This window comes from Chiloscyllium plagiosum, unplaced genomic scaffold, assembly GCF_037043375.1.
Source record: "Chiloscyllium plagiosum isolate Xiang-an unplaced genomic scaffold, Cpla_swu_hap1 HiC_scaffold_43, whole genome shotgun sequence".
Taxonomy (NCBI): domain Eukaryota; kingdom Metazoa; phylum Chordata; class Chondrichthyes; order Orectolobiformes; family Hemiscylliidae; genus Chiloscyllium; species Chiloscyllium plagiosum.
Window position 1 is genome coordinate 11300644 of NW_028270181.1, and position 19038 is coordinate 11319681.

Below are 19038 nucleotides of genomic sequence, written 5' to 3' on the forward strand. Positions count from 1 at the left end.
ATCAAGAAGTCTTTTGTTGTTCTTATTATGTGCCCTATTGTGGGAGCAACAAGACAATATGATACACAAAGGATGGAGATATAATGTTACCATTCTACCTATTACAATGCGTAAATGACTGCATAACTCTATAACGAGATCTTGATTTGATTTCAGAATAGAGCAGTGTGAAACCCACTATGGGAGAGATTTACATAACCATTCATTTCTGGCATCAAGCTGGATTTTAAACATATTTAACGAGTGTGTGAATCTTCTGGGTACTTTATTAATGACCTGGATTTTGTACAATGGTAATAAGAGCGTTGGTCTCCCCTGATCTGTAATGCCTAGCTTTATTTTTAAGTGAGATGCTCTCGGTGTAGGTTCACAATTTCAGTCAGGAGCCAGACATGACAGGTTTCCCAGTCTGATGTCTGAAGTATAGACACACTGAGGAAAGATGTGTTCATGGGCCTTGTGAATAAGAGGCTTTGTAGAAGGTTGACTTGCAGTACCACTGAACGGCATATAAACTATAACAGTTTCCAGCACTCATTCTAAAAATATCACCTATAAATAACTCCACGGTTCAACAAATCCAAGTGAGTTGTTAAAGGGAGTGATATACATTAAGCTCTTACAACAACATCTAAAAATAAGCCCATATTCTATCAGGGAGGGATACCTTCACATCTACCCTGGTTCTGACTGCCTCTTCTAAAGTGAAAGAACGTATCTGTCCTGCATTGTATGATTTATGGGTTTCTTCTCAAATATTAGCTGTCAAGCGACTTTCAAATAGAGTCAAGGCCCTACTGAAAGTCAATAAAGAATCTCCGTTAGTTTAATCATTTACCAGTAAATTTTTCCTATCATCAGTTCTCTGTTTACTTTTTTTTACAGGGCACAATGAGTCTTTGTCATTCTCTTTGAAACTCATCTATGCGATTTGCTTCACACCCATCCTAATCATCCTAATTTCTATTTGTGATTCGGAGATGCCGGTGTTGGACATGGGGGTACAAAGTTAAAAATCACACAACACCAGGTTATAGTCCAACAGGTTTAATTGGAAGCACTATCTCGCGGAGCGCTGCTCCTTCATCAGGTGGTTGTGGAGAATAAGATTGTAAGACACAGAAGTTATAGCAAAAGTTTACACTGTGATGTAACTGAAATTACACATGGAAAAATGCCTTGATTGTTTGTTAAGTCTCTCATCTGTTAGCGTGACCATGTTAATTTCAGATCTTTCATATGTAAATCACAAAACCTTTTTTAAAAAAGTTACATTCTCAAGTAAACTTTAACAATTGGTGTCAGCCCAGACAATGTATTGGGTATTAGCACCCTTGTGTGCTGCTGTCTGTGCCATAATGTTTAGACTGATTCTAATCTAAAAGATGAATTAACAGAATCTTTCATGGATTCATGCAGTTTTTGAGCAAAGTACAATGTAACCGTGCAAGTACAAATTCACCCATTAAACTTGAATGTATATGTGTGCATGTTTGTGTGGGGGGGAGGAGGAGGGTGGGTTGTGTCTGTCTGTGAGAGAGAGTGTATGTGTGTAGGAGTGCCTCTGTGTGTGTGTGTGTGTGTGTGTATGTAGAAGTGTCTGTGTGTGTATGTAGAAGTGTCTGTGTGTATGTAGAAGTGTCTGTGTGTGTATAGTGCAATCGATGGCCTCAACTGGGACCTTGGATTCATGTCACACTACAGGTGATCCCATTGCACTATACACACATACAAACAGACACTCCTACACAGACACACACACACTCCTACACACCTTGCGGTTAAAGGGATCATGGGTATGGGGAGAGGGCGGGAATGAGATACAGAGATTGCACGATCAGTCATGATCATACTGAATGGTAATGCAGGCTCGAAGGGCTGAATGGTCTCCTCCTGCACTGATTTTTCTATGTTTCTATATTAAAGCTTTGTGGAGCTTGGTCTTGAGCTGTCACATGGATAAGATCATGGACACATAAAAATTTGGAACTGGGACAGTAATAGGACCAGTTAGATCAGTAGGCAAGAGACTGCCATGTGGTCCAGATTAATGTCAACATAGTAATATGAAGTTAGGAATTTATATTTCTTAATCAATGTGAAACTTGAAAGGGTTCAGAAAAAATTTACAAGGATGTTGCCAGGGTTGGAGGAGTTGAGCTATAGGGAGAGGCTGAACAGGCTGGGGCTGTTTTCCCTGGAGCGTCGGAGCCTGAGGGGTGACCTTATAGAGGTTTACAAAATTATGAGGGGCATGGATAGGGAAAATAGACAAAGTCTCTTCCTTGAGATGGGGGAGTCCAGAACTAGAGGGCATAGGTTTAGGATGCAAGGGGAAAGATATAAAAGAGACCTAAGGAGCAACGTTTTTACACAAAGGGTGGTGCGTGTGTGGAATGGGCTGCCAGAGGAATTTGTGGAGGCTAGTACAATTACAACATTTAACTCCTTCCCCTCTCAACTTAAAGTTATGTCCTCTAGAGTTGGACTCCCTCACTCAGGAAAGAGACCTTGTGTATTTACCCAATCCATGTCATTCATGATTTTATAAACCTTTATAAAGTCGCAACTCAGCCTCCAACGCTCCAGGGACAAAAGCCTCAGTTTGTTCAGCCTCTCCCTATAGCTCAAGCCTTCCAACCCTGGCAACATCCTTGTAAATCCTTTCTGAACCCTTTCAAGTTTCATAACATCCTTCTAATAGGGGAGAGACCAGAATTACATGCAATATTCCAATAGTGGCCTAACCAATGTCCTTGTGGGCTGGGGCTGAGAGATAGATGGGAGGGTGGTGGGGTTGGGAAAAGCAATAGTTGGATGACAGTGAGGGAGAGGATGATAGGTCAGAGGGGGCAGTGATGGACAGGTCCAGAGGGCGGTGCCAAGTTGGAGGCATGGAACTGGGATAATTTAGGGGGAGGGAAAATGAGGAAGCTGTTGAAATCCACACTTACCCCATGTGGTTGCAGGGTCCCAAGGCGTCGGTTTGGCAAAAGAGGAGGCCCAAGACCTGCATGTCCTTGATGGAGTGGGAGGGGGAGTTGAAGTGTTCAGCCACAGGGCAGTGGGGTCGGTGGTGGGGGTGTCCCGGAGATGTTCTCTGAAATGATCCACAAGAAGTCGTCCTGTCTCCCCGATGTAGAGGAGACCACACCAGGTGCAACAGATGCAGTAGATGACATTTACAGAGGTACAGGTGAATTTCTGACAGATGTGCAAGGAGCCCTTGGGACCTTGGACAGAGGTCAGGGGAGTGGTGTGGGCACAGGTTTTGAACTTCCTGTGTTGACAGGGAAAGATGCCAGGAGCAAGGTGTGGGCTGCTGGGGGCATGAACCTGACGAGAGAGTCGCAGAAGGAATGGTCTCTCTGAAATGTTTATAAGGAGGGAAATATATCTTTGGTGGTGGGGTCTATTTGGAGGAGGCAGAAGTGGCTGAGGATGATGCAATGTATGCGGAGATTGAAATGAAGAGGTCAAGGGTGGATAACAATCCACAGAACATCCACATCGACCGCCTCAACGTCTCTTCCTACCTCAATACAGTCCTGTCCCCCTTAGTCCAGGAACTCCCCACCAACGTTCGTGATACCACTCATACCCTTCACCTCCTCCAAGATTTTCATTTCCCTGGCCTGCAATGCCTCATCTTCACCATGGTTGGTGGGGTGGAAGGTGAGGACCAGGGATTTCTGTCTTTATTGCGTTGGGAGGGGTGGGGTTCAAGGGTGCTGGTGCATGAAGTGGAGGAGATACACTGGAGGGCATTGACAACCACATGGGAAGGGAAGGTGCGATCATGGAAGAAGGAGGCCATCTGGGACTTTCTGAGATTGAACTGGTCATCCTGGGAATAGGTGCGGCGGAGGCAGAGGAATTTGGAATAAGGGATAGCATTTTTACAGATGGTACAGTGGGAGGAGGTGTAGTCTAGGTAGCTGTGGGAGTCGGTCAGCTTGTAGTAGACGTCTGTGGTTAGTCAGTCATTGGAGACAGTGATGTTGAGGTCTAGGAAGGGGAGGGAGGTGTCCAAGATGGTCCAGGTGAATTTGAGCTCAGAGTGGAAGGTATTGGTAAAGTTGAAGAACTGTTCATCCTCCTTGTGGGAGCATGAGGCGGCGCCGATATTGATGTAGCAGAGGAACAGGTGGGAGGGTAGTGCCGATGTAACTGTGGAAGATGAACTGTTCCACGTATCCGACAAACAGGCAGGCATAGCTGGGTCCCATGCTGGTACCCATGGCTCGCCATTAGTTTGGAGGAAGTGGGAGAATTGGAAGGAGAAGATGTTGAGGGTGAGGACCAGTTCAGCCAGGCGGATGAGGGTGTCGGTGGAAGGGTACTGGCATGAGAGGAAGAAACTGAGGGCTTGGAGACCTTCCTCCTGACAGATCGATGTGTACAGGGACTGGATGTCCATGGTGAAGTTGAGGCGTTGGGGGTCAGGGAAATGAAAATCTTGGAGGAGGTGCACGAATGTAAGTGGGCGTATCCTGGACTAAGTGGGAGAGACTGTGTCGAGGTAGGAAAAGATATTGAGACAGTCGATGTGGATGGTCTGTGGATTGTTACCCGCCCTTGACCTCTTCATTTCAACCTCTGTATACATCACATCATCCTCTGTCTCTTCCGCCACCTCCAAACAGACCCCACCGCCAAAGATATATTTCCTCCCTACCCCTATCAGCATTACAGAGAGACCATTCCCTCCCTCGTCAGGTCCATGTCCCCCACCAGCCCACACCCCACTCCTGGAATCTTTCTCTGCCACCGCAGGAAGTGCAAAACCTACGCCCACACCACTCCCCTCACCTCTGTCCAAGGTCCCAAGGGATCCTTCCACAGCCGTCAGAAATTTACCTGCACCTCTACCAATGTCATCTACTACATCCGTTGCACCTGCAGTAGTCTCCTCTACATCATGGAGACAGGATGCCTTCTTGCGGATCATTTCAAAAAACATCTCTGGGATGCTCACACCCTCCATCCCCACCACCCCGTGGCTGAATACTTCAACTCCCCCTCCCACTCCATCAAGAACTTGCAGGTGCTGGGCCTCCTCCATTGCCAAACCATAACTACCCAACGCCTGGAGGAAGAATGCCTCATATTCTGCCTTGGGACTCTGCAACCACGTGGGATAAATGTGGGTTTCGACAGCTTCCTCATTTCCCCTCCCCCCACATTATCCCAATCCCAAGCCTCTAACTTGGCACCGCCCTCCAGACCTGTCCATCAATCGCCCCTCTGACCTATAACCTTCGCCCTCACCTTCATCCACTTATCGCTTTCTCAGCTACCTTCCTCCCAACCCCAACCCCCTCCCATTTATCTCTCACCCCCGGCCCACAAGCCTCATTCCTGATGAAGGACTTGTGCCTGAAACGTCAATTCTCCTGCTCCTCAGATGTTGCCTGACCTGCTGTGCTTTTCCAGCACCACACTCTCCATTCTGATCGCCAGCATTTGCAGTCTTCACTTTCTCCTAACCAATGTCCTGTACAGCCTCCTAGTTCCTGTGTTTTTAGGAAAGAATGAGTTAGCACAAATCTTCAAACTCCCTAAAAAGCATTTTGTATTACATAAAGGTGGCGTTCTTTAAAAATCTTTTACATTTCTTTCCACACGACAAACCTGCCACACCCTAATGTTATTTATGGAAAGCATTTTGTAATGAGTGCTGGAAATTTATAACCATTCCATGTGTACTTAGTGACCTCAACTCATACTCCCTGTTGATCTTTCATTCATAAACACCAGTGTTATACATCATTCTGACTGGCATGTGCTATTTTTAGTGCTATTTCCATGTTATTGTGGTAGTAGTACATCTTAAACCTATTGGTTATAACCTGACATAGCTTTCACAACGTTATGAGATACTCTGACTTCTTCTTTTGATGTTCATCAGTACAACAAAATGTCACAGAAATAACTGCATGAAAAGATAATTGTCAAAGGTAACAGAGGAAAAATCTAAAGGAAGAACATGCAATTATTTAGCACCTTTCAGGATATCCCAATATACTTTATAGCCAGCCAGGTATTAGATTAGATTACTTACAGTATGGAAACAGGCCCTTTAGTTCAACTAGTCCACACTGATCCTCTGAAGAGTAACCCACCCATAACTCCTTCCCCAACCCTATATTTATCCCTGACAAATGCGCCTAGCACTATGGGCAATTTAGCATGGCCAATTCACCTGGCCTGCACATCTTTGAATTATGGGAGGAAACCAGAGCACCTGGAGGAAACCCACACAGACACGGGGAGAATGTGCAAACTCCACGCAGCCAGACACCTGAGGCTGGAATCAAATGCAGGTCCCTGCCATGGTGAGGCAGCAGTGCTAACCACTGAGCTACCATGCTGCCCAGAAGCAATGTTTCCTAACCTTTGTAACCCTGGTTTTAGGCTTCATTCTTGTTGTGACGAGAGTGAAAATTAGAGATGCCAGGGAAGAGTAATTGAAGATTTAAATACCATAGGATCAGGCATAAAAATAATTAAGGTATCTGCCCTTTTGCAGGCTCTGTTAGTGTCAGCGTTTGGGTTTCAGGTGGAACAAATTCCATGCAATTAACGATGCAGGGTTAATGCTGTACAAGAAGCAATAGCTAACAATATTCTTGCAGCACATTGAAAGGCTGATGCAGTTGGAGATTAATCCATACTCACAGCCAGCCCCTGAATGATGAAATCTAAGTCTCTGTTCCACAGACTCCATTGCTATCTTGGAGTTTATACAAATCACAGTTTGTGCCCCTCACTCTAATGCCTACTTAGTTTAGGGGACATGGCAACTGTAGTGATTGAAATGAGAGCCAGGTGGATCCCATTGACTATGAGATTGGGATTGTTGGGTCAATCAGGAGCCCTGGTTGACAGATATGAACAGGAGATTCTGAGAGTCTCCTCATTTTAGGGACTGACTCTGAGCTGGCTAGTCAGAGCCCATGTACTGTCCATATGTAAGTCAAGGATGACTTGGTGACGGGATACTACCTTCTGTGCAGTTATTTCACCAACAAGAAGAGGACTCATCTCACCTAACATACCATGGTTCCACTGCCTCTTGGTGTCTGTCTTCTCATTTTTATAAGTTTCTCTCATGGATTAATAAGGAACACAACACTGTATTGCAAAAGATCTTGCTCAATGACCAGCTAGTTAATTGTCTATTGGTGCCTGAGTGAACAGTCCCTCATCTCACGTATTATTAAATGTTAACCTGATGCACGGAGAACCCCAATCCATGACAGGATTACTGGCAGCAGAGAGAATGGCGGTATATTGATAAAATCAAGGACTAATCATCTAGGAGCACAGGCTAATGCTCTGAAGATATAGGTGGCACATTTGAATTCATAGAAAATAGGAGCAGGAGCAGGCCTTCCAGCCGTTGGAGCCAGCTCTGCCATTTGATATGATCATGGATTAATTCAGTAAAGATCTGGAATAAAAAAAACAAGTCTATTGCTGACAATGTAACCAACAGCAATTCTTGTGAAAATCCGGTTCATTAATGTCCTTTGGAGAAGAAATTATCTCATCCTTAACCAATCTGGCCTACATGTGACTCCAGATCCACAGCATTATGGTTGACTCTAACTGCCCTCTGTACAATTAACGATGAGTGATAAATGCCATCAATGCCCACATCTCTTGAATAAATTAACTTAAATATTACTACCTATGAATCAGATTCCATAAATTTGAAGAACTTACTTTAAAGCGATAGGATGTTTTTTCAGTCAAAACCTCTTCAACCCATCATGATCTTGACACAGTAGAAATAAAGACACCTCTATTCCTAGATGTGTGCTTCCAATAGAAATGGCCCTGCAAGATGGGCCAGGCCCTTCACTAATTATGTACTACTCTTTAAAGCATCAAAATCATCTCACTCTTTTATAGTGCAAACTGTTTCCTGAACAGGATTACAACATGATTGAATCATTAGTCAAACGCTCCAAAATAAATACCATCAAATCTTTCTCCATTTGCCAACCAATATACTAGCATGTAATATGTTCAAGTGAGATATGGAAGGGAACAGCAAGTCTTTCACTGGATACATGAGATCGTAAACATCACTTAGAGAGACAACATCATCACTGAAGAAATGCTCTGGCAGACTTCTTAGAGGTACCTGTCAGACAACATGTCAGAGAGATGACTGAGGTTGATGGGACACCTCCCCTATGTATCTCCCAGTGGAATGGCAGTAGAACATGCACCAACAGATGGAAAAAAAGTTGAAACCAACTAAAGAAAATTTGGTGAAGTATAATTAAGGAGGAATATCAAGAGTGACCCTGGGCTTGGAGCAAGACAGATTGCAATGGACCAAGGCTGGTGATGGAGTCTTGCTGATCAATACCTTGTGTGGGGACTGGAAGAATTAAGTCAAAGTGTATGTAGTTCAGAACCACATTGAAATGGATCATCACGATGGAATTACCTTGACTGTTCTTCCACCTCAGGCTTGGACGTTATGGTGGCTTAATATGACAAGGGTGGCTTGGGCTATGTTAAGACATGAGACGTAGTGGCTGCAACACTGAACAACCCTTTACCCACCTAGAATCAGAATTCAAATCCAGGACATTGACGGCCACATTTCACAACATTTTGCCAGAGCTCAGGGTATCAACTGTTGTACTCAGATCACCTTGATGCATAAAGTGAAGAATAGGGAGGAAATCCTTTCCAGTATTGCTAAATGTAGTTTCCTTTAAAATCAACAAGTGATTTTTAAAAAATGAACATTGCTCATGACCATTCTTCTAGGTGAATGTGACGAGCCAAATGGAAGAAAGGAAAAAAATATATTCCTTTCTCCATCAGTACCCCCTGCCATTTGGTTTCTTCCAATCCCAACTGCAGATTTTGAGTCTCATAAAGTTTGGTGATTATGAACAGATGAAAAAAATGATAAGCAAACATTTACAAGCACATATTCATTCTAGCACAGTAGTTGTATTGTAAATGTCATTTGCAGTATTCTTTTATCACCTAAAGCAAAATGTAATCAAACCAAATAAGATTTCGTTTGTCAATCTGTGGAAGTATTATTTGAATTAATTAAACAATTATGCACCAAAAAGATAATATGGGCAGTGCTGAAGCCTTGTGATATGGGTGGCACAGTAGTTAGCACTGCTGCCTCACAGTGCCAGAGACCTGTCTCAGGCAACTATCTGTGTGGAGTTTGCACATTCTCCCCGTGTCTGTGTGGGCTTCCTCCCACAGTCTAAAAATGTGCAGGTTAGGTGAATTGGCCATGCTAAATTTCCCACAATGTTAGGTGAAAGGGTCTCGGTGGGTTGCTCTTCGGAGGGTCAGTGTGGACTTGTTGGGCTGAAGGGCCTGTTTCCATACTGTAAGTAATCTAATTACCTATGTTAAGCCAAGGTTTAAGCAAATATATACGGCCCTTAAATTAAGATGAACACACACTGTATACAGTACTTTTTAGTTCCACTCGTGTTCATTTTTTTTAATCATTGATGATTTAAAAGCCTATTGGTAAGGATTAATCTCCAACTGCATCAGCCTTTCAATGTGCTGCAAGAATATTGTTAGCTATTGCTTCTTGTACAGCATTAACCCTGCATTTGTTATCCAGTGAATTTATAAGCTTGCTTTTCCTTAGAGATCAGAATTTTTACAGAGCACTCAGTAGAATCAAAAGTGTTGAATTTTCTGGATCAGCTACCTGCTGAGCTGGCCAGGCGTTTCATTCAACTGCATATAATGAACCAGTTCTTGGTAACTTAACAGGGTGATCTTTGTTATAGCCAATTGCCTCAGGTTATGGAATTTGCATCATTTTCCATCAGTACTAAATTTCCACATCAATGTCAATATAAAAGAACTGAAACCAATCGTTTGTAGCATTCAACTACAACATTGAAATATTTGCATTCTCACCTAATCACTTAATGTGGTCTGAGACCAGACTGCCATGTTTATGTTATGCTCTGATAGACAACATGTGAGATTCAGGGAATTTATAAAAAGAATAAAGACACACGATTCCATGGTTTTGAATAAGCAACAATAAACTTTATTATCCAACTTTATTACAATAATACTTGCAATACATGTATAACTAATTTCTAACACCCAGTATTAAGATGTGGTAAAAATGGGTAATAGACTGTGATTGAACATTCCCAGAGCAGACACCAAATATGATTAAGACAGATACCACGGATTTCTCAATGATTCCCTCTACTAAGATGTTAATGCATGGTTGCTCAGTAAATCTCATTAAACTTCATAATTCTCCAATATTGCTGAGCTGGCTTTGAAAGTCCTCTCCAAAACTGCTCCATCATGGACTCTCTGGGGTTGGGGAGTCCAGAACTAGAGGGCATAGGTTTAGGGTAAGAGGGGAAAGATAAAAAAAAGACCTAAGGGGCAACTTTTTCACACAGAGGGTGGTACGTGTATAGAATGAGCTGCCAGAGGAAGTGGTGGAGGCTGGTACACTTGCAACATTTAAGAGGCATTTGGATGGGTATATGAATAGAAAGGGTTTGGAGGGATATGGGCTGGGTGCTGGCAGGTGGGACTAGGTTGGGTTGGATATCTGGTCGGCATGGAGGGGTTGGACCGAAGGGTCTGTTTTCATTCTGTACATCTCTATGACTCTATGAGTCTATGACTGCCTGAATGACTACTCCTGTTCTGGTTGAGAACCCTCCTTTCCTGGGTCTGAGGGCCACTGGATCCAGATGTAGTGAACAAAGAACAATATAGTGACAATTGGTTTGGAGGGGAAATTGCGTATGATGGTGCTCCTATTCATTGGTAAAAGATAGCTCTTGTGGATTGAAAGGTGCACTGAAAGAAGGCATGGTGAGTTTCTGCGGAGAATCTTGCATATTGTGCACACTGCTGCCATTTCGATGGTGGACAGGGTAAATTATTAGGAGAGGGTGCTGATTGACGGACTGCTTAGTTCGAGATAGTGTGAAGTTTCTTAAAGTGTTAGAGCTACACTCATCTAAGCAAACTTAGAATATTCCATTGGACACCTAGCGTTTGCCTTGTAGATGTTGGAATACCATTGTAAATTCAGAATTGAACCATTTGCTACATAATTCCCAGAGTCTAACCTGCCCTTCTAGCTACAGCACCTATCAGGCAGGTCCAATTAAGATCTAGCCAATGGTAAGCCCCCAGAATGTTGATGATGTGGAATTTGATAATAACAATGGAAGTAATTGTTAAGCTGATGTGTTTAGATGTTCTCGTCTTTTGAAGATGGTCACTGTCTGGCAATTGTGTAATATTAATATTATCTGCCATCTATTTGCCCAAGTCTAAATGTTTGTCCAAGTCAAGGAGTATAGGAAATAGAGCCGACAAGCTGAAGGCATAGATAGACACGTGGCATGATCTCCTTACTATAGTAGGCAATTAGCTGACAAAGGGGCAAGGATGGCAGCTCAACATTCCTATACATACAGCTTTAATTTAATTTAATTTCTTAATTCCGTCTTAATCTTACTCCATCTTCACAGAAGAGAGTAATAACATTGACATTCTCATTGAAAAGGACTGTAAAATATTAGATAAAATAAGTATAAAGAGAAGGAACATATTGGCGAGAGTAATCTCCTTGAGGTAGACAAATTACCAGGATCAGATGAACTAATAAAGGCAATGAAAGGAAGCCATGGAGGAACTAACAGATGCTCTGAGGATCATTTCCAATCCTGAAGAAGGGCTCATGCCCGAAACGTCGATTCTCCTCCTCCTTGGATGCTGCCTGACCTGCTGTGCTTTTCCAGCAACACATTTTCAGCAATGTTGAGAGATAGGCTTGACTTAAAAGGCATGTGTTAATCAGAGATAGGCAGTATAACTTTGTTAAGGAAAGGGTTTGTCTTACTAGTGCCATTGATTTTTGCTGAGTAAGTCATAAGCTTCTTTTCTTCTGAAGTGGAAAGATGTAATCTCATTGTCTCCCAATCAAAAGCTTTTAAAGATTTTTAAGATTTCTTTCAGGTTATCCACAGCCTTCTCTGTATTAGATGAATCCCCACTAATTCAACACCAATGCCTCCTAATGTTCTGTTTCTTCAGAACATGCTGAGATGCTTTTTGATAAGAAATTTATCAAATTTACTAAAGTCTGTTTGAGGAAAGAATTTTCTATTTACCATCCAGCCTGCCCTGTCGAGAATATCTCTGACAGAAATGCACTCTTGTCCAATTGTCAGAATCCATATTAGGTACTTACTCCAACTTTAATTGTTCAATAATTTCAAGACCTCAACTCATTTTCCGTGTCTGTGGTTGTTCAAAGTGAATAATCGTAACTGTAGCATTTTTCTGGGAGATCTAATTGGTAGCTTCTTAATGTTCTATACAATGTGTACCGTCTTGTGTATGAAAGTTGATGTCCAGGACTTTGTACAAACTGGTAATCAGTGTTGCTATTTCTTGTACCAAAATCCAAATATCTCCAGTCCTCATCATCACTCTCCAGATCTTATTATCATCTGCTTTTAATGACAACAAAATGCTTGGTATTTCATTTCAATTCCAGAGTACAAGCTGCCAATTGCAGTTCATACAATGCATGACTCACAACTAACTAATTTCAAAGACCTTAAAGATACACCCAGTTTAACAACATTTCACATCTTCTAGCATCTTGGTGTGGCCTTCCCAAAGGGACTCATTTTAAATGACTTCCCCTTGCCACAGCTGAAGAAATGATGTAATGGGATCTTTTATATCCACTCAAGCCTCGATTTAACATTTAATTTGAAAGATAAGTTTAGCAACAGAGCAGCACTCCATCAATCCTGGACTGAATTGTCAGCTTTGATTTTCATGCTCAAGCCCTGGAAGGAGGAGAAACCAGATATTGTGCCTCCAATCAAGGCTAAAGTCTAACAACTGAACAACAACTGACATTTAACATTCCTATTACACATTTCTAAATCCACATTTCTAATGGGATCTGTCAGTGAGGAAGTATATTTACAGCATAACAATTGTCTAAAGCCTGTTTTTAATATAACGTGTGTTTATTAATTTGTAATCAAATCAAATGTAACAGAATATTTGTGCAAATGCCAAAATTAGTTGTGCATGCAATGTATTTTACATTCGTATTTTTCCTTTTGCACTGAATTTTTACCTTATTAGGACAATTTTCCTGAATGCTCATAATATCAGCAAAAATATCAGGATTGATGTGCTGCACTTGACCAAGGAAAATGTCGGTCACTCATTCCTATTGAGGTTATGTTTAGATTGTACTCAGTGGTGTATGGTATAGCAGGGCAGAGCCTCATTTTAGGCAGAGGCTTATTTGTGGTCAAGAACGTGTTAGGTTGCTTTGCAAGACACACTCTGGCTTGTTCACAAAGTGAGGAAATGGAAGGAGCAAAAACGCCTGTAGCTCTAATCCTTTTCAAATGCACGTCAATGACTTTAAGTGAATTTGAGCCTTAGATAACAGTATTTAAACATCTGATAAAAAGCAGCAGAAGGTCAGGAAGATGGCAAAGACCAGAAAAATATACAGGAACATGTTCGAAGAACACATAAAGTTTTTGGCTTGAAGGCAACTAAGAACATTTAAGGGGTTTCCATGCTGAGATCCCAGCCTATAATAATATGGGACAAGTTAGATCCCAGAATTAACTGGGTTATTGAATCATACATTTAACTTTTGCAGTCGATTACCACATATATATTCACATATTCCTGACCTTATGCTGCTTTTTATCAGATGTTTAAATACAGTTATCTAAGGCTCAAATTCATTTCAAGTCATTGACATGCATTTGAAAAGATTTTCATGTTCCTCAATGAAAAAAAAAATTATTAGACTGAAGAAAAATAAAACAAACATGTGTAGAGGACAGTTAGGAAGATCTTAACATCTTAAATAATGAAACAAAGTCTCAATACATTTACTGATACCTTCCTTTTGCAGCTACTAAGCATGAAACCCTTACCTTGGAAGAAATTACCTTGGAAGAATTTTAAAAATTCACTCCTTCATTCGTAAGAACCCATGTGGAAGATCAGAAGTTTGTGACAGCTAGATAGAGACTGGAAATGGTTGACAGTTATGAGCTGGTCCACAAATCCAAATGATTTCTCGTTGGCCCTTCCAAGCTGAGAAGGAAAAAAAGATGAGAAAATGAAAGGACAGCAAAAGCCAGAGATAAGAAGGAACAGTTGAGAAGGCCCTAGGATTCGGTCCTTAGGCCAGAAAGAAGGGCGCTGACCTGTCCTAACCTGAACATCTTTGAATTGTGGGAGGAAATCCACACAGACACAGGGAGAACATGTGGATGCCACACAAACAGTCATTCACGGCTGGAATTGAACCCAGCTAGTGAGACAGCGGTGCTAACCACTGGGCCAACATGCCTTCCAGCCTTCAGTGTATAGAATACAAATAATATCTCAGAAGCTGCAATAAATCAGGAAATGGAAGAGGGGGGTGAACACAGAAAAATCAAAACCAACTGAGTAAACAGTTGAAGGAATGGAGTGACAAGGACTTCATATTAGGAGAAAATGAGGATTGCAGATGCTGGAGATCAGAGTCGAGAGTGCGGTGCTGGAAAAGCACAGCAAGTCAGGCAGCATCCGAGGAGCAGGAGAGTCGACATTTCGGGCATAAGCCCTTCATCAGGAATGAGGCTTGAAAGCCAGGGGGGTTGAGAGATAAATGGAGGGGGTGGGAGGGGGTGGGGGGGGGGGGGGGGGGGGTGAGGCTGGGGGGAATGTAGCTGAGAATGCAAAAGGTAGATGAAGGTGGGGGAGAAGGTGATAGGTCGGAGAGGAGGGTGGGAAGGAAGATGGACAGGTGGGACAAGTCAAGAGGGCGGTGCCAAGTTGGAGGCTTGGGACTGGGATAAGTTGGGGGGAGGCGAAATGAGAAAAGTGGTGAAATCCACATTGATCCCATGTAGCTGCAGGGTCCCAAGGCAGATGATCATGCATTCTTCCTCCAGGCATTGTGTGGTTATGGTTTGGCAATGGAGGAGGCCCAGGACTCGCAAGTCCTTGGTGGTGTGGGAGGGGGAGTCAACCATGGGCGGTTGGGGTGGTTGGTCTGGGTATCCCAGAGGTGTTCTCTGAAACGATCTGCAAGTTGGTGTCCTGTCTCTCCGATGTAGCGGAGACCACATCGCGTGCAACAGCTACAGTAGATGATCCTATGTGGAGGTACATGTAAATTTCTGTCGGATGTGGAAGAATCCTTTGGGGCCATGGACTGAGGTGAGGGGGGAGGTGTGGACCTAGGTTTTGCACTTCCTGCGGTGGCAGGGGAATGTGCCAGGGTGGGGGTGGGCTGGTGTGAGGGAGTTGAACTGATGAGGGAGTCGCGGAGGGAATGGTCTTTCCAGAATGCAGATAGGCATGGGGAGGGAAATATATCCCTAGTGGTGGAGTCTGTCTGCAGATGATGGAAGTGCACAGGATGATGCACTGTATGCGGAGGTTGGTGAGGTAGAAGGTGAGGACTAGGGGGGTTCTGTCCCTGTTGCGATAGGAGGGGTGAGGGTAGAGGAGTGGGAAGTGGAGGAGATGCACTGAAGGGGGGAATGTTGTGGTCTTTGAAGAAGGAGGCCGCTTGGGATGCAATGCAATGTTGTCTCTTATCTCAAGAGGGTTGGAGCGAATGCAATGTTGTCTCTTATCTCAAGAGGGTTGGAATATAAAAGCAGAGATGTACTACTAAGACTTTATAAAGCTCTGGTTAGGCCCCATTTGGAGTACTGTGTCCAGTTTTGGTCCCCACACCTCAGGAAGGACATACTGGCACTGGAACTTGTCCAGCGGAGATTCACACGGATGATCCCTGGAATGACAGGTCTAACATATGAGGAACGGCTGAGGATACTGGGATTGTATTCGTTGGAGTTTAGAAGATTAAGGGGAGACTTAATAGAGACATACAAAATAATACATGGCTTGGAAAAGGTGGATGCTAGGAAATTGTTTCAGTTAAACGAGGAGACTAGGACCCGTGGACACAGCCTTAGAATTAGAGGGGGTCATTTCAGAACAGAAATGCGGAGACATTTCTTCAGCCAGAGAGTGGTGGGCCTGTGGAATTCATTGCCACGGAGTGCAGTGGAAGCCGGGACGCTAAATGTCTTCAAGGCCGAGATTGATAGATTCTTGTTGTCTAGAGGAATTAAGGGCTACGGGGAGAACGCTGGTAAGTGGAGCTGAAATGCGCATCAGCCATGATTGAATGGCGGAGTGGACTCGATGGGCCGAATGGCCTTACTTCCACTCCTATGTCTTATGGTCTTATGGTCTTATGATGTTCTATGGTGGAATTGGTCTTCCTGGGAGCAGATGCGGTGGAGGTGGAGGGACTGGGAATAAGGGATGGCATTTTTACAGGCGGTAGAGTGGGAGGAGGTGTAGTCCAGGTAGTTGTGGGAGTTGAGGGGTGTTTGTAGTAAAAGTCCTTGTTTAGTTGGCTTCCAGAGATGGAGATGGAGAGTTCCAGGAAGGGGTGGGAGGTGTCTAAGATGATCCAGATGAATTTGGGGTCAAGGTGGAAGGTGTTTGTGAAGTTGATGAACTGTTCACCCTCCTTTTGGGAGCACGGGATAGTGCTGATATAGTCATCGATGTAGCAGAGGAAAAGGTGGGGATTGGTGCCAGTGTAACTGCGGAAGATGGACTGTTCCAAGTACCCGACGAAGAGGCAGGCATAGCTGGGGCCATGTGGGTACCCATGTCCATTCATCCTAGATCCTTAAAGGAAGTGGCTAGTGAGACATTTGATGTGTGGGTTTAATGTTCTAAAGGGAGTAGCATATTAGTATGGTTAGACAACTGGCTAGCTGACAGAAGTCAGAGAGTAGGCATAAATTGGTCCTTTTCGATAGTAAGATGCAATGAATGGTTGCCCCAGGGATCAGAGCTGGGATCTCATCTTGTTAGAATTTAGGTAAATGACTTGGCTGAAGGGATAGATGATATGTTTGCCAAGCTTGCTGATGACACAAAAGTGGGTAGCTAAGTCAGTTATGAACAGGACATAAGGAGGCTGCAAAAAAAAAATGTTCAGTTAATTGAATGGGGAAAACTGGAAATGTCTCTATCACCTAAATTAAAATGATTGCATGGCTCTGAGGTGCAGAGGGATCTGAGTGTCTTTGTACATGAGTCACAGAATTAGGTTAGAGTTCAGGTACAGCAACGAATTATCAAAGCTACTGGAGTGTTATAATTTATCACATAGGGAATTGAATACAAAAGTAGGAATGTTTTTGGTTACATAGAGCATTGATAAGGCACTGAATCACAAAATTGAGGGTTTAAATCCCATTCTAGAGACTTGAGTATAAATTCTATATTGACATCAGTGTAGTGCTGAGGGTGTGCTACACTATCAGAGGTGCTGTCTTTTGGATGAAACTTTGAATTGGGGCCTTCTCTGTGGAGGAAAATATTCCATCGTATTTGCTTGGAGAGGAGCAGGGTCTTCTTATTAGCAGGCGAAAGTGAGGACTGCAGATGCTGGAGATTAGGGTCGAGAGTGTAGTGCTGGAAAATCACTGATGAATGTCATTCCTGAGTGTGGGCCAGGTTTTGCAGTTCCTGCGGTGGCGATGGAAGGTGCCAGGAAGGGAGGGTGGGTTGTTGGGGGGCATGGACCTGACCAGGTAATCACGGAGGGAACGGTCTTTGCAGAAAGTGGACAGGGGTGGAGAGGGAAATATATCCCTGGTGGTGAGATCCGTTTGTAGGTGGCAGAAATGTTGGCGGATGATGAGGTTTATATGGATGTTGATAGAGTGGAAGATGAGGACCAAGGGAGTTCTGTCCTTATTGCGGTTGGTGGGGTGGGGTTTGAGGGCAGAAGTGCGGGAAGTGGATGAGATGCATTGGAGGGCATCTTCAACCACGTGGAAAGGGAAATTATGGATGCAAATCTTTCTGTCTGTACTTTGGCATAAATCTCAACCTCTAAGAAAGATGCCTTTATCTTTTAGCTCCTCTCTAAGCCTAAGGAGTCCTAATTTAACTAACAATTCAGTTTACATCTTGAAGTTGTTAGCCATCAGAGGAACAGTGAAGTCAGGTCTGCTTGTTTTGTACAGTTGAACAGGGTGTTAAAAATCTCAAGAGACTGTGGTATTTGAAAAAGGACTGCGATCCTGATATTTTGGCCTGTTTTTGTTCCACATCAGCATCACAGGTGTTATTGTTTATTCACCCACCCTGATGGTTATCAGGCACTCCAAATGACAAAATGGCTGACTCAATTATTGACATGGCAATTGTGGCTCATGTAGCCATGGTGATTGTATTTAGGAGACTTTGATTAGAAGTGCTATGTTTTGAGACACGATAAAGATGGAATAAGGAATTAATTTAAACTAATTCAAACCATTAATTCAATGCACTACGAGTTAGTTATACTTTTTGTCACTGCTTCCCTAGGAAAGCCACAGTGGAGTGCAGTTTACATTACTATAGTTGGGGGAAGAAGGTAAGTGAGGGGTGAGAAAATTAGAGTTATAGAGTTGTACAGCACAGAAACAGACCCTTCATTCCAACTTGTCCATGTCAAATATCTTATATTAACCTAGTCCCATTTGCCAGCAATTGGCCCATATCCCTGCAAATTCTTTTGTTTTGGATTGGAAGGATGCAAGTACTGGATGAAGGAGGTGTGAGGTACAAGGAAGTGAGAGGGAAGGAGATGGTTGGCTGGAGTGTGGGATGGGCACAGTGTGAGGGGCAAGGGGCTGGTGGAAGAAGACAGAGAAAAAGACCGTTGAGTTAGTGGTCAAAGGATTAATTCTCTTTATCTCAGCTCCCAACCAAAGAAATGTCACATGGAAGAGAAAAAGTTAAAAGTTCTTGAATTTGCCAGTGTCCCGCATCTGCACTTCTTAGTAGCCAAACAGTGACCAAAGTTTGTGACAGTGTTAATTCTCAATGACTTTTCTGGTGTAAGACTGTGACACTTTGAGGTACAAACAGGGCAGAAGTGGTCTGAAGTGGCCA